Source organism: Cryptomeria japonica, chromosome 11, assembly GCF_030272615.1.
Source record: "Cryptomeria japonica chromosome 11, Sugi_1.0, whole genome shotgun sequence".
NCBI lineage: Eukaryota > Viridiplantae > Streptophyta > Pinopsida > Cupressales > Cupressaceae > Cryptomeria > Cryptomeria japonica.
Window position 1 is genome coordinate 402,602,137 of NC_081415.1, and position 17,541 is coordinate 402,619,677.

Sequence of the window (17,541 nt, forward strand, 5' to 3'; positions counted from 1 at the left end):
ATTACAAAAGTTTAATCTGTCAATTAGATATGTGTGGACCGCATTAATTTCAAATGAAATTTTAAGATCCAATTATGGTTTATTAAATTCTGGATCCTAATGAGTCATTCTTTCTTTTGTTCTCATTGATTTTTGAAAAAATTGGGGAAGAGTTATGATTATGGTTGCTAGGGAGAAAGACCTCATGATGGTAAGTATGGGTCCTCATCATCCATCAATGTATGGTGTTCTTCGACTGATTGTTACTCTAGATGGTGAAGTTGTTATTGACTGTGAGCCTATATTAGGTTATTTACATAGAGGGATGTAAAAAATTGCTGAGAACCGAACAATTGTTCAATATCTCCCCTATGTAACACGATGGGATTATTTGGCTACTATGTTCATAGAGGCGATAACGGTTAATGCGCCAGAAAAATTGGAAAATATTCAAATACCTAAAAGGGCTAGCTATATTAGAATGATTATGCTAGAGTTAAGTCGTATAGCTTCTCATTTGTTATGGCTTGGACCTTTCATGGCTGATATTGGTGCGCAGACTCCTTTATTTTATATTTTAGGAGAGAGGGAAATGATATATGATTTATTTGAAGCTACCACGAGCATGCGAATGATGCATAATTATATTTGCATTGGAGGAGTAGCTGTAGATTTACCCTACGGTTGGATAGATAAATGATTAGATTTTTGCTATTATTTCTTCCCAAAAGTGACAGAATATGAAAGGCTTATTACACACAATCCTATCTTTTTGAAACGAGTTGAGGGAGTAGGTATTATTAGTAGAGAAGAAGCAATAGATTGGAGTTTATCAGGACCCATGCTACAAGCTTCCAGAATCCAATGGGATCTTCGTAAAGTGGATCATTATGAATGGTATGATGAATTGGATTGGGAAATCCAATGGCAAAAAGGAGATTCATTAGCTCGTTATTTGCTTCGAATTGGGCAAATGAAAGAATCTATAAAAATAATTAGACAGGCCCTAGAAGTAATTCCAGGAGGTCCCTATGAGAATTTAGAGGTTTGACGTTTAAATAAGGGAAAAGATTCGCAATGGAATGATTTTGAATCTCGATTTATCAGTAAAAAAACCTTCACCTACTTTTGAGTTATCAAAACAAGAACATTACGTGAGAGTAGAAGCTCCCAAGAGGGAACTAGGAATTTTTTTTATAGGAGATGATAATATTTTTCCTTGGAGATGGAAAATTCGACCACTTGGTTTTATTAATTTGTAGATCCCTCCTCAACTGGTTAAAAGGATGAAATAAGCCGATATCATGACGATTTTGGGTAGTATAGATATCATTATGGGAGAGGTTGATTGTTAAAATGGTTATTAATATAGCAGATCTTGAAGAACAAGCTATCAATTTATTTTCTCGATTGGGATTTTCAAGAGAAATTTCTAGTCTTATATAGATTCTAATCGACATAATTATCCTTTTATTGGGAATTACAATAGGATTATTAGTTATTGTATGGCTCGAAAGAAAAATATCTGTGGGAATACAACAACGCATTGGACTTGAATAAGCCGGTCCTTTGGGAATTATTCAAGCCTTGACGGATGGAATAAAACTACTGCTAAAAGAGGATATTATTCCATCTAGGGGGGATATTTGGTTATTTAGTATTGGACCAGCGGTAGTGGTCATACCTATTTTTTAGGCTATTTAGTAATTCCCTTTGGTCACCACATTATTTTAATGGATCTTAGTATAGGCATTTTTTTTTGGATTACAATTTCAAGTATTGCTCCCCTTGGACTGCTCATAGCAGGATATGGATCAAATAATAAATATTCTTTTTTAGGTGGTCTCTGAGCTGCTGCTCAAGCTATTAGTTATGAAATTCCTTTAGCTTTATGTGTGTTATCTATATCTCTATGTGTGATTTGTTGGAATATGAGATTCATTTTTCCCTCTTTTTAGTTATTAGTAGAAATAAAAAGGGGGAAAAATAGAAGTGAATGGGATTCCTTCATTCCGATCAAAAAACTAGATAGTCATATGGGTGAGATCAAATAGTTTACAAATCTTGCAGCAAGATGATTAAGTCCCATCCCCCATGTACAAGAGTGAGAGCATGCACAATCAGTGAAAACTGTGTACCCCAGTTCATATATTAGCCATTGGGGCCCAACAATGGGGAGGCAAAGGAAAAAAGTATGAAGTTACTATCCTATATACCAAAAATCAAGCAAAGGTAGATGGTGAGAAACACCAAGATATAAAAAAGATTTGTGAGAAAAAAAAAAGAAACTGATATCTAGACCAGAGATATTTCCATAGAAATTGGATAACAATAAGGACTTGACATTGGTAGGGATAATCAAGTAGTACTTCTCCAGAACCCTAATCTAGAATATCTTTCTATCTACTTAAAAAAAATGGCTATCCAGAATGAAGTAATCCTTTCCACAGTTTTCTTTCTCCCACAAAAAAATAATGAAGGTTGAGATAGGTTCAAAAGATCCTATTATTTGTAGCAGACGAAATCTCATTGGTTCGATTTATGAATATTCTGGTGCTTTTTTATTCTACTCTTTATTTCTTAATGACCATTGAGAAGCCCTATGAAGTGAAAGTTTCACATACGGTTTTGGAATAGAGATGAAAGCAATGATGTTTCTGTCGACTATAATTATCCAATAGTTCAAGTATAATTGATATAGTTGAAGCACAATGCAGATATGGTTTTTTAGTATGGAATTTGTGGCGCCAACCTATAGGGTTTCTAGCTTTTTTCATCTCATCTTTGGCAGAATGTGAGAGATTTCCCTTTGATTTACCAAAAGTGGGAGAAGAATTGGTAGCGGGTTATCAAATTGAATATTCGGGTATCAAATTTGGTTTAACATTGCTTCTTACCTAAATCTATTAGCTTCTTCATTCTTTGTAACAGTTCTTTACTTGGGCGGATGGAACTTATCAATTCCATTCATACCCATTCTGGAACATTTTGAATGGGATTCTAATTCTGGAATTAACGGGGTCGTTAATATAACAATCAGGATCCTAATTATATTAGCTAAAGCCTATCTGTTCTTATTTATTTCTATTATGGAAAGATGGACCTTGCCTAGGATAAGAATGGACCAGTTATTGGATCTTGGGTGGAAATTTCTTTTACCTATTGCTTTGGGTAATCTGTTACTAATAGCTTCTTTCCAACTTATTTTATTGTGACTAACTCTCTTTTCTTCTTCGTGAAGAGGGTTGCAATATATCCAAATTTGATAGATCAAATCTATGAAGATAAAGAAATTTCTATGAAATGATTATTCAAGGAGATTTTACACATGTTCTCCATGGTAACTGGGTTTATGAATTATAGTGAACAAGCAATATAGGCTGCAAGATACATCGGTCAAGGTTTTATGGTTACCTTATATCACATGAATCATTTACCTATTACTATTCAATATCCCTATGAAAAATTGATTCCATCAGAATGATTTCACGAGAGGATCCACTTTGAATTTGATAAATGTATTGCTTGTGAAGTATGCATCCGTGTATGCCCGATCAATCTACTTGTTGTGGATTGGAAAGTCAGAATAGATATTGGGAAAAAATGATTGGAAAATTATAGTATTGATTTTGGAATTTGTAACTTTTGTGGAAATTGTGTGGAATATTGCCCTACAAATTGTCTGGCGATGACTGAAGAATATGAACTTTCGACCTATGATCGTCATGAATTAAATTATGATCATATTGCTTTAGGAAATTTACCAATATCTATTGTTGAAGATTTAACAATTCAAACAATTCCGAGCTGAACATATTAACTTAGTATGTTTGGAGAAACTATAGACAAATTTTATGTTTTAATCATTTCTACGATTATTCAGATTGAGCTCCGATCAAAGAGTATCTGATAAATAAAATATTTTTTTTTACAAATCGGGAATTAATAATATTCCATTAATAATGTCACATGTGTGATTGATCGGAATCTATTATTGATCTATATATTAATTAATCAGTGCCCATATCAAATGAAATTATAAATCCAGTATAGCATATAGGTAAATGGGGTAACTTTTTATTTAGTGAATGGGAGGAAATAATATTCAAACTTATTGTACACATAATGAATCGACCTAAATCGATATATGATCTTCTTTTGGCTCCTCCAATGCTAAGTCTTATATTCGGAGGTATAGGAGTAGTATTACTTACTAATATAATTTATTCCGCTCTTTCATTGGGGCTAGTTCTTATTTGTATATCCTTTTTCTATATTATATTGAATGCGGATTTCGTAGCTGTTGCACAAATCCTGATCTACATAGGAGCTATTAATATTTTGATTCTATTTGCCGTGATGATGAATAATCCAAAATATCCTAATTATGCCCCTCCCTGGACCGTCGGAGATAGCATTAGTTCAATAGTTTGTACGAGTCTTTTTTGTTCATTAATTACTATTATCTTGAACATATCATGGTTGGGAATATCTTTGACTCAAAAATCAGATCAAATGTTAGAACGAGATTTAACAAACAATATTCAACGTATTGTGGCTCATTTATCCACTGATTTTTTCCTTCCATTCGAACTTATTTCTATAATTCTTCTAGTCGCTCTTATAGGAGCCATTACCATAGCTCGTCGAAAAGAAATAGTTTGAAAATGAAAGCTCTCCTGCACATTAGTAGCAGAAATATGCGATTTTATATTCATAGATCGTGAAAGAATCATTTTGTTCTTTCGATAATGGAAAATTAGAAACTTATTATAACTTTTGTTTGTATCTGAAGAGGTTAAGGTATGAGGAGTTTCTTTATTATGCTTGAACATGTGCTTATTTTAGTTGCTTATTTATTCTCTATCGGTATTTATGGACTAGTAACAAGTCGAAACATGGTTAAAGCACTTATGTGTCTTGAGCTAATACTCAATGCGGTTAATTTAAACCTAGTAACATTCTCAAATTTTTTTGATAGTAGGCAAGTAAAGGGGGATATCTTCTCGATCTTTGTTATAGCTATTGTTCTGGCAATATATCGTAACAGAAAATCAACTCGTATCGACCAATTTAATTTTTCAAAATGGTAATAGAGATCTCCTTCCATATGAGGAATTTATATACCTATTTTGATTCAAATAGATACTAGACCCATCTCTCTAAAAATAGATCTAGATCTCCGTATTATTTTTATTTATTATAAGTATTATGATCAATCAAGAGCATAATTCATATTGAACTCATTATCCAAATTATTTGTCTAACACGATTAGACCAGATTCGGTCAAATCTGTCTGTTTTATAAAACAAACAGCTAGAATATGAATCTATTCATTATATCACCGATAATACTATTATTGATTTGCTTGATATTCATTCATAATATATCGTCATTTACCATATATTAAAAAATATTATTCAATTAAAAACTTTTTATATAATAATGGAGTTCTTAGATTCAATGGCACATTCAGTCAAAATTTATGATACATGCATTGGTTGTACCCAGTGTGTATGAGCGTGTCCCACAGATGTATTAGAAATGATACCTTGGGAAGGATGCAAAGCTAAGAAAATTGCTTCTGCTCCAAGAACAGAAGACTACGTAGGTTGTAAGAGGTGTGAATCAGCTTGTCCAACAGATTTCTTAAATGTACGTGTTTATTTATGGCATGAAACAACGCGCAGTATGGGTCTAGCTTACTGATCCATGAAAAAGAAAGATAGTTAGATTCTTCCCATACATATTTTTCTTTCTCCTTTTCCTCTTTCACTGATCAAAACCCATACTCGACCCAAAATTGAAAGCATGGGTTTTGATATTGAAAGTCTCTTTTCTCTTCATTATGAGTAATTTACCTTGGTTAACAATAATTGTTATTTTTCCCATATCTACGGGGTTATTAATCCCATTATTTCCCCATAAAGGAAATAAAATGATTCGATGGTATACTCTAGGTATTTTCTTATTAGATCTTCTTTTAATGACCTATATATTCCATTATCATTATCATTTTGATAATTCATTAATCCAATTGGAGGAGGATTATAACTAGATAAATCTTATCCATTTTCATTGGAAACTGGAAATTGATGGATTTTCCATTGGACTTATTTTATTAACGGGATTTGTAACTACTTTAGCTACATTAGCTACTTGGCTAGTTACTCGGAATCCACGATTATTGCATTTCTTGATGTTGGCAATGTACAGTGGCCAATTGGGGTTATTTGCTTCTTGAGATATTCTACTTTTCTTTCTCATGTGGGAGTTGGAACTAATTCCTGTTTACCTACTTTTATCCATGTGGGGGGGAAAAAGACATCTATTAATATTGACAAAAGATATTATTGATGATAGGAGTCAATAATGACTCATTATTGAGTGTTCAGTGTCAGAAATTTGGCTGACAAAAAAGGAGTTCATTATAATTCAATGAATATTATTTAGTAGTAATAGCTTACAAAAAAAAGCTATTCATGTTTATTTTTCAATTAAAATTCTATTAAAATGTCTTTTTTCTTTTCTTTTTATAATTAAATGATTCCTCTCTTTTAGAAATCAATTTCATAGTTAATAACTACAAATTCCATAGTTAATAACTATTCCTCCATTTTTAATCACTGTAAAAAAACTAGGAGTCTAGTTAAAATGGGTACCAAAAAGAATTTTGTCACTGTTGAGGGTGTAGTTACGATAGCATATCCTAATGGTATGTTGTTAGTCCATCTAGATAATGGTATAGATATTTTAATATTTGTATCAGGTAAAATTAGATATCAAACAATACGAGTAGTACTGGGAGATAGAGTAACAGTTGAATTACCTCTTTACGATTTAAGCAAAGGACATATAATATATAGACATCTCATCAAACGAAATGATGATGATGACTTTATATATGCTACTGATCAATATTGAGGTATGACATATTATCTCAATGGTTTTCTTCATCGATGGCCCCTTTTGATAAGAAACATCCGGAGAATTGGTCCGAATTTTTCATAGACTGATGGGATGGGGTATGGGATAGACTAGCCTAGTCTATGCTCTTGGATCCTTTCCTTGGATCCCCTAGTGTTTGCCTCACACCATAGGGTCTCTAGGACTTCCTTTTCTTGAGGAATCCCCTGACCTTGCCCAATCCACCCACCAATGAGTTGCTATGCTGCTCCTTAGGTCTCACCTACACATGAGACTCAAAATCCCTTAGTATGGCTAATAAGGGCTAAACTTGTTCCAATCCTTCCAAGGTCTTAGCAAGGTTGTTTCAGGTCTATTTCAATGTTTTTCCAGCCATTTATGAGCCCCCAAGAGGTTTCAAGATTGTAACCCCTTACCGATTTCACAAATTTGGGTTTTTGCCTTCAAAAAGGGCTACAAGGATTAGGACCAATTAGGCCTCCTAACCGGTCTTCTAGGGCTCCCTCTCACAAATTATGCACAAAAAACCCTATCTCCCAAAATGGATTGCCATTCAATTGGCAGGGGCTCAAGGATTTCCTAGGTTTTGGGCATCCAAGTGCTCGTACAGTGCCTAGGGCAAATTTTGGGGTTTTACAAGGGTTTTGTAGTCTGCCTGGGTCATAGTGAAGGTTTTGTGTGTTAGCCACCTTGTTTGGATTGGTGGAGGCTTCTCCTTCACACCAATACTGCTTCAAACACTCCTCTACACTTCCTCCAAAGGATGCTCTCTCCACTATTCAACCTTGCTCTCCAAGACCTCTACAATCTGATCTCTCCTAACCGGGCACTGTCCAGTCTCGCTTAGGAGTAGGTCTTTTCTTGGCCTTCCTGCATTTTGAAGGGCCCTTCTTGTTTGGGACTAACATATATGGTCTTCACATCCATTCCCCATGGTTTCATGGTGGTTCCACAATGGGGAATGGAGTTAAGACTTCATTTACACAATCCTGTCCAAAACTGGATAGTAAGAAGACAGTTTTCAAACTATTTACAAACTTATTCAATCTGCTATTAAAAACCTGAACTAATTGCTTGAAATGAAAGTATTTACACCATGAATGAAAAACCACATAGTTTTGGATGTATCTCAATCCATTAACTTGCTTTCTTCCTTCATACAAACTGACTGGTAATAGTTTTACAGTCTCAGTCTGATGTTTTTGCTAGGGCCGTACAATGTCTAACATCAAACCCTTTCATTTAGGGTTTGTAGGTACTTATACTACCTATACCTCAGTCTCTATGCCCAAAATAGGGTCTTCCACACTAACCTAAAGAATTTGACATTATGGTGGAAAAGTTGCTTGACAACTTTTAAAAGTTGTCATGCAACTTTTGCAACTTTTGAGCAACTTTCCCAATGTTGCTTTTTATGACTCCTAGACCCACAATGGGCCAACCTAAGGACACCACCATGTTAGAAAGGATCCCTAAACACTTCTAGGACACATATACCCTCATTTTTCAAGAAAATCATAATCTTGACTCATGACCCCTAAGATCTCCACTAGGACCCTAACTAGGACCTAGTCTGGCACACATGAGCTCATAGCTCTTATTCATGTACAATGGCTTCATAAGAAGCATGTCACCAACAAGAAAAGGAAAGAGAAAGAGTCTGGAAGGGTTCTCCTGCACCATAGATGCAATCTTGTTAGTTGGTATAACATTTCTCGGTATATTGATTGCCTATATTCTATATAGACCTATTTACTTCTTATCACAGGATGTATATCATAAAATAAATAGCACCTGAAGCTACACAAGTTGTCTCCAAAAGACATGGAGCAAAAATGGAAACTTTCAATAAAGATAATATCTAGTTTTATCTCTGGTTTAATTAAGAGGGGTCGTGGAAAGAATAGGTTCAAAATCATGATCAATTCCTTTATCAAATCCTACTGCAGCTGCACGAGCTCTTCCTGTTGTTGGCATTTGGCATTATAACAGACAAGGGGAGATTGTTGGCATTTCAATAAGGATATTGAGAAGGTTGTTGATGATTATTGATAAAACTGATTAAGGATGTTTACTGTCTTAATATTATTATTTTGTCATTGATGTCAAGAAATTGATTTTCTGATTTAGTATGATGCCATATTTTGAGAAGTATGATTTGATGAGTATAAAGATGTCAGTAAAACACACAGAAAGAATATGATGAATAAGGGGAGAAATAAGTTATTCAATGGGAAACTATTACCTATTTAGACAATGATGAGATCATAATGATTAGATTGTTTTGATATCCTACATATGTTATTGATTGAAAGGTTAATACTATACTATGTTACCGAGCAAAGAAACTAGTTGGTAAACCCTAAGAAACCTAGTCGGTAAACCCTAAGGTTCTCGCTATCGGTTAATGAAGGCAGAATGTCTACCGAGTGAAGTTTAGTATTTACCAAGTTGCAACCGAGTAATAATAGAATGCATTGAATGAATAAAAGCATTATTTAATGAAGGAAGCTGATGAACTGGCTATGATTAAATGATTGGTATGTCGTGAATGAATTTTGTTAAAGAATATATGGCAAAGGAAAATCGGCAGGAATATCTACAACTTAGATTGAACTGCAATACCCTAGCACAAGTTCCAAGGAAGGGTAAAATGTTTTCAGATCGAAGGATACATTGAACCTAGACAAAGTTTGAAGATCTGATGGCTATGATTGATCATGGGAAATGTGATCAAGGAGATTAAGCGGTTGGTGAATTATTTATAAATAGGGAACTGTTGATAAACAATGGATATGGGCAAGTGTATGCACAGGGATGCTACATAGTGATTACCGAGCACAGAATCTTGAAGACCTATTTTGAATAATAGAGTATAGAGCCCAGTAGATGGATAAGATTAGTTCTATGTCTATATTGTATTGAGCAAATAAGAATCTGCTTTAGCATTTTAGATGTGAAGTTGCAGATAGATTTTTATTACTGCTATTTTGAGAAGTGGCAGAAAATCTCTTAACAGAGTGGACTTAACAGTCTTATTTATAAAACCCTCTAGCAAGGTGACATTCTGATTGAGTGTTTGAAGTCCTTAAAAAAGGTCACTTCTAACAAGGTGAAGATCCTAACAGATCTAAGGGAAATCCCTTAATAGATCTAGAAGGCTGCAATGATGCAAAGGCTATGTGGGACAAGCTCATATTAGTGTATGGAGGAGATGAACATGTTCAAAGAGCAAAAGTGGATAGTCTAAGAGGACAACTTGAATCTATGAGGATGAATGAAGGTGAGAACATAACCCAATACAATAAAAGAATAAAGGAGATTGTCAATCAAATCAAAGGAGCAGGTGGAACTATTGAAGAAAAGGATATAACAAGTAAGTTGTTAAGAACCCTTCTACCGACTTATGCAATCCGAGTCTCTGCAATAATTGAATTGAGATCCGTACCTAATATGCCAGTTTCTTTAGATGCTACCATTGGTAAGCTACATGCATTTGAGTTAAGTAACTTTGATAACAGTGGGTCATCGGTAAATAAAGTTGAATCTGCATTTAGTTCTTCTCATATTGGTGAATCTAATGATTACAATGATAGAATGAGTAAGTACACTAAAGGGGATCACAGTGGAGCAAGTGAAAGATTTCACAAGAAGATGGAGGAAGTACACAAACTATATGAGGAAATCAAAAAGCAAGAAGAGTTTGAAGCACTATTAGCCAGAAGGTTACCGAGAGGCAAAGGTAAGTATAAAGGAAAACTACCTTTCAAATGTTTCAATTGTGATAAGATAGGACATATGGCTTCTAACTGTCCTGACAAAGATTCTACTAAAAAGAAAGATTACCGAGATGATAGACAGAAAGATAATCATTACAGAGGAGACCAAGACTTCAGAAGAAGAGATAGAAAGTCATGCTTAATAGCCGATGAGGAATCCAATGATGATAAATCAGATGAAACTGATACAAAGGAAGTAGTTTATGTGGCCATCAAAGATGGATCAGATGAAGAAAGGTATGAAGAAAAAGCCCTTATATCTCACATAAATACTAATGATTCTTGGATCATAGATAGTGGATGCTCACATCACATGACAGGTGATAAACACAAGTTTGTTATGTTAGAAGACTATGATGGAGGCTATGTAAGATTTGGAAATGATGCACCATGTCCGGTAAGAGGTAAAGGATCCATAACACTTCTTGACAATGCAAGATGCAATGATGTTTATTGGGTTGAAGGTTTGAAATATAATTTGCTGTGTGTAGCACAGCTAAACAATACAGGATACCAAATAGAATTTCAGAAAGGAATTGTCAAAGTTCATGACAAGCATGGAAAGTTAGCTGCTATCAGGACACAAACAAAAGGTAACACATTTCACCTTGACTCAACTCAAAATAAATGTCTGTATGCAAAGATAGATGATACCTTGTTATGGCATAAAAGGTTTTGTGATGTAAATTTTGATAATCTGATCAAAATAAGAAAGAAGCACTGAGTAAGAGGTCTACCGAGCCTTGAAAAACCTAAGAATGCTATGTGCCGAGGATGCCAGATGGGTAAAATGACAAGATCAAGCTTTACAAGTAAGTCCTACACCTCCAAGGGAATTTTAGATCTTGTGCACACTGATCTTTGTGGTCCTCTGAAAGTTCAAAGTTATTATGGTGATAAATATTTCATATTATTTGTGGATGATTACTCAAGGATGATGTCAGTAATGTTTTTAAAAGAAGAATCAGAAGCTTTTCAAATGTTTAAATGGTACAAGGCAAGAGTTGAAAATGAAACAAGAAGACAACTGAAATGTCTTAGATTAGATAGAGGAGGAGAGTTCACATCTGATGAGTCAACTTATTCTACAATGATCATGGTATAAAAAGACAGGTCTCTGCATCAAGAACACCACAACAAAATGGAATTGCTGAGAGAAGAAATATATCTATTGTGGATTGTGCCAGAACCCTGATGATTGAAAAGAAAGTGCCACAAACATTTTGGAGAGAAGCAATAAGCACTGCAGTTTACACCTTGAACTGAGTACAACTAAAGAAAGGTACTTTGAAGACACCTTATGAAATCTGGTATGACAAGAAACCTAATGTAAGTTGTTTTAAAATATATGGAAGTAGATGCTATGTAGGCAAGGATGATAGAAATGACAAGTTTGATTAGAAAAGTGAAGAAGGAACATTTCTTGGTTATTCTTCTAGAAGTAAAGCATTTAAATGTCTGATCAAATCATCTACCAAAATAGTAGAAAGTGCAAATGTGAAAATTGATGAATTTGCAGAAAGAAATGATGAAGGAAATTCCAAGGAACCAGAAGATTATGATGAATTTGTCTATGTTCAACCGACAAGTCCTACCAAGAAAACTGCAGAAGGAAATGAAGAGAATATCTAGTTACCAAGTGATGAAGAAGAACATACAGAGCCTACCGAGCCTGTATTAGCCAAATATGTCAGAAGACATCATGCACCAAGTCAGATTATAGGAGATAAGGATGATCCGGTGATGACAAGGAACAAACTGAGACATAACATATGTCTGATATCTGAATTTGAACTGAGAATAGTGAAAGAGGCATTTAATAGTGAAGATTGGATAAATGCTATGACAGAAGAGATTGATCAAATCAAGAAGAAAGACACATGGACACTGGTCCCAAGATCAAAGGACAAAAATGTAATCGGTACAAAATGGATTTTCAGAAACAAGCTGAATGAAAAAGGAGAGGTCATTCGAAATAAAGCAAGACTAGTTTGCAAAGGTTATGCCCAAGAAGAAGGAATTGATTATGGTGAGACTTTTTCACTTGTAGCAAGACTTGAAGGAGTAAGAACATTGTTGGCATATGCTGCTTACAAGAATTTCAAGGTATATCAAATGGATGTCAAATCTGCATTTCTGAATGGTATATTAGAAGAAGTTTTTATCGAACAAGCTGAAGGATTTGCTGAAGACAATAATAAAGACCAGGTATGTAAATTGAACAAAGCTTTATATGGTCTAAAGCAAGCACCTAGAGCATGGTATGAAAGATTGCACTCTTATTTAATCAAGATTGGTTTTATAAGAACAAGTGAAAACAACAATATTTACATGAAGAATGATGAAAATGGAATACTGATCTCAGCCATATTTGTTGATGATATTATATTTTGTGGAAATGGCTCTCTGTGTCAGAACTTTGGAAATGAAATGAACAAAGAATTTGAGATGTCATTAATCGGTGAGATAAAGTATTTTATAGGTTTACAAATACTACAAATGAAAGATGAGATTTTCATTACTCAATCCAAGTACATAAAGGAAATCTTGAAATTTTTTGGAATGGAGGATTCAAAACCAGTAAGTACTCCTATGACTACTAACTATAAATAATCAAAGAATGATGAATCTGCATCTGTTGATGAGACACTTTACCGATCCATGATTGGAAAGTTGCAATATGTTGTTCACAGTAGGCTAGATATAACACATGTAGTAGGTATAGTTGCAAGATTCTCTGCAGATCCTAAGGAAACACACATGATAGCAATCAAGAGAATTTTTAGATACTTGAAAGGCACTGAAGATTATGGCTTAGTATATCAGAAAATAAATGACCTTGATTTAAAAGTTTATACTGATGCTGATTGGGCAGGCAACATTGATGACAGAAAAAGCACAAGTGGAGGAGCTTTCTTTTTAGGAGAAAGACTAGTGAGTTGGCTTAGCAAGAAACAAGGATGTGTTTCACAGTCAATAGCAGAAGCTGAATACGTTGCTACAACATTCAACTATACCAACATAGCATGGATCAAACAACTATTGGAAGGTATAAATGAGAAAGTTACCGAGCCAGTAACTATATTCTGTGACAATACTAGTGCCATTAACATTTCAAAGAATCTTGTTATGCACTCTAAGACAAAGCACATCTCTATCAAATATCATTATCTTAGAGAAGAAGCTCAAGAGAAGAAAGTGGTGTTGGAGTATGTTAGCACAAAGGAACAAATAGCAGATATCTTCATCAAGCCACTGCCAAGGGACACTTTTGAGTATCTCAAAAGAAAGTTAGGGGTCCTACCCCTATCTTCTACTCACTGACCGAGTTCGGTGAAAGCATCAATTCAATGACTCTACAGAATATCTTTTAGGAGTTGATGCTGATTTACACACTTTAGGATGTTTTCTAAAGGTGTATAGGAAACATACAAGAAATAATACCGGGAACAGGAATTGAAGACAAAATGCTCTTACTGAGACTAAGTTGACAATAACAACAGGAAATCACTTCATACAGGAAGATACAGGAAGAAATTATGTTTTAGTTCTTTACTTTTTGGCATTGTTGTCAAAGGGGGAGAAGACAAAAGAGAAGAGGAGAAGACTAATGTATGGGGGATAATTTTGATGATAGGGGGAGAGCATTTCAGCATTTCAAAATCTCACAGCAATCCGAATCAATTAGGTCAAATCAATCGGTTTTGCCATCAATGCCAATGGGGGAGATTGTTGGCATTTGACATTATAACAGACAAGGGAAGATTGTTGGCATTTCAATAAGGATATTGAGAAGGTTGTTGATGATTATTTATAAAACTGATTAAGGATGTTTATTGTCTTAATATTATTATTTTGTCATTGATGTCAAGAAATTGATTTTCTGATTCAGTATGATGTTGCCATATCTTGAGAAGTATGATTTGATGAGTATAAAGATGTCGGTAAAAGACACAGAAAGAATATGATGAATGAGGGGAGAAATAAGTTATTCAATGGGCACCTATTATCGAGTTAGACAATGATGAGATCATGATGATTATATTATTTTGATATCCTACATATGTTATTGATTGAAAGGTTAATACTATACTATGTTACCGGGCAAAGAACCTAGTCAGTAAACCCTAAGGAACCTAGTCGGTAAACCCTAAGGTTATCGCTATCGGTTAATGAAGGCAGAATGTCTACCGAGTGAAGTTTAGTATTTACCGAGTTGCAACCGAGTAATAACATAATGCATTGAATGAATAAAAGCATTATTTAATGAAGGAAACTGATGAGCTGGCTATGATTAAATGATTGGTATGCCATGAATGAAGTTTGTTAAAGAATCTATGGCAAAGGAAAATCGATAGGAAGATCTACAGCTTAGATTGAACCACAATACCCTAGCACAAGTTCCAAGAAATGTATGCAAGTTCCAAGGTAGGGTAAAACATTTTCAGATCGAAGGATACATTGAACTTGGACAAAGTTTGAAGATTTGATGGCTATGATTGATCATGGGAAATGTGATCAAGGAGATTAAGCGGTTGGTGAATTATTTATAAATAGGGAACTGTTGATAAACAATGGATATGGGCAAGTGTATGCACAGGGATGCTACATAGTGATTACCGAGCACAGAAGCTTGAAGACCTGTTCTGAATAACAGAGTATAGAGCCCAACAGATGGATAAGATTAGTTCTATGTCTATATTGTATTGAGCAAATAAGAATCTGCTTTAGCATTTTAGATGTGAAGTTGCAGATAGATTTTTATTGCTATTATTTTGAGAAGTGACAGAAAATATCTTAACCGAGTGGACTTAACAGGCTTATTTGTAAAACCCTCTAGCAAGGTGACATTCTGATTGAGTGTTTGAAATCCTTTAACAAGGTTACTTCTAACAAGGTGAAGATCCTAACAGATCTGAGGGAAATCCCTTAACCGGGTCACATCTAGCAATGTGTTTGTAATCTTTAACAGGATTTGCTTTTAACCGAGCATACTCTAGAAGAGTTTATTTCTTAGTGGGTCCGAAATCCCACAATGGTTTTTCCCTATTTGGGTTTCTATGTTAAATCTAGTGTTATGAGTATTATGATTTTTATATGCTTTTGAGTTTGCATGTTTAGTAGTTTTTGTTATATTATTGAAGTATATGTTACCGAGGTTGAATCTGATGTTTTTATGGAAGATTAAGTTTGTATGATTCACCCCCCCTCTCATAATATTAGCTTGGCATCTTTACTTATCTTTAAGTATTAGAACTATCACCTGCATGCCACAAATGACCTACGAAAAAGAAAAATCCTAGAACAAAATGAGAGGTGGCTAACCAACTTTGAGGTGAGACATAATTGACCGCATTAATCTTGGTAGCTACACCACCCACATAATTTAAAGAACCTAAAGGAGCATGAGTCATATATTCTGCTGAACATCATTCTTGCCAAGTTTGTATGTCTTTTTTCATCTTACTCAGGTCCAAACTGTTAGGACCTCTTAGAGGTTCCAACCAGGGAGCATGAAGATCCCAAAAATGCATCGTTTCCCCTCCAAATATAATTTCTCCAGTAGGAGAATGCATAAGATATTTACCTAAACCAGTAGGCACTTGGACAGACCCCACACTAGCTCCAAGACGTTGGTCTCTAACTAGAAAAGTAAATGCTTGTGCTTGAGATGTCTCTAGGCCGGTAGGTCCATAGAATTCACTGGGATAAGCTGTATTGTTAAACCAAACAAAACAACAAGCAATGAAACCAAAGACAGAGAGAGCCGCCAAACTATAGGATAAGTAAGCTTCTCCAGACCATAGAAATGCATGACGAGCCCACACAAAAGGTTTTGTTAAGATGTGCCAGATACCACCAAAGATACAAATGGAACCTAACGACACATTTCCTCCAATTAGATCTTCTAGATTGTCAATGCTAACAATCCATCCCTCCCCTCCAAAAGTAGACTTGAGTAAATAACCAAATATAGTACTTGGGTTAAGCGTAAGGTTCATAATTTTTCTTACATCTCCACCACCGAGAGCCCAAGTATCATATACGCCGGCAAAATACAAAGCCTTAAACACTAGAGAAAAGCACCAACACCTGTTTACCTACTTTTCAATTAAAATTCTATTAAAATGTCTTTTTTCTTTTTTTTTTATAATTAAATGATTCCTCTCTTTTAGAAATCAATTTCATAGTTAATAACTATGAATGTCATAGTTAATAACTATTCCTCCTTTTTTAATCACTATAAAAAAACTAGGAGTCTAGTTAAAATGGATACCAAAAAGAATTTTGTCACTGTTGAGGGTGTAGTTACGATAACATATCCTAATGGTATGTTCTTAGTCCATCTAGATAATGATATAGATGTTTTAACAGTTGTATCAGGTAAAATTAGATATTGAACAATACGAGTAGTACCGGGAGATAGAGTGACAGTTGAATTACCTCTTTATGATTTAAGCAAAGGATGTATAATATATAGACATCCCGTCAAACGAAATGATGATGATGACTTTATATCTACTACTGATCAATATTGAGGCATTATATAGACATCCCATCAAACCTATTCTTTCAATGGACGTATAATATATAGACATCCCGTCAAATGAAATGATGATGATGACTTTATCTTTATTCAAAGGCGGGAATTGATCGTGATTTTGAACCTGTTCTTTTCATTGGATATAGAATCCAATAAATAAGAATGAAACTTGTTTAATTTATAGTGCTATTGTTCATTTTCTCAAATTAGGAGCTCACCTATAGAAACTATTGATGGTATTTTTAGGGAAAAACTGATCATTTTAAACGTGTTTTAAATTTATTAAAAAAGAGGGAGGGGGATATAAATAA

General features: G+C 34.5%; 2 pseudogenes; both read left to right on the top strand.

The window, feature by feature from the left end:
* Positions 1 to 154: 154 nt before the first annotated feature.
* Positions 155 to 1,334, top strand: LOC131071543 (NAD(P)H-quinone oxidoreductase subunit H, chloroplastic-like; annotated as a pseudogene).
* Position 1,335: 1 nt separating this feature from the next.
* On the top strand, positions 1,336 to 1,937 carry LOC131071535 (NAD(P)H-quinone oxidoreductase subunit 1, chloroplastic-like; annotated as a pseudogene).
* Positions 1,938 to 17,541: the final 15,604 nt, after the last annotated feature.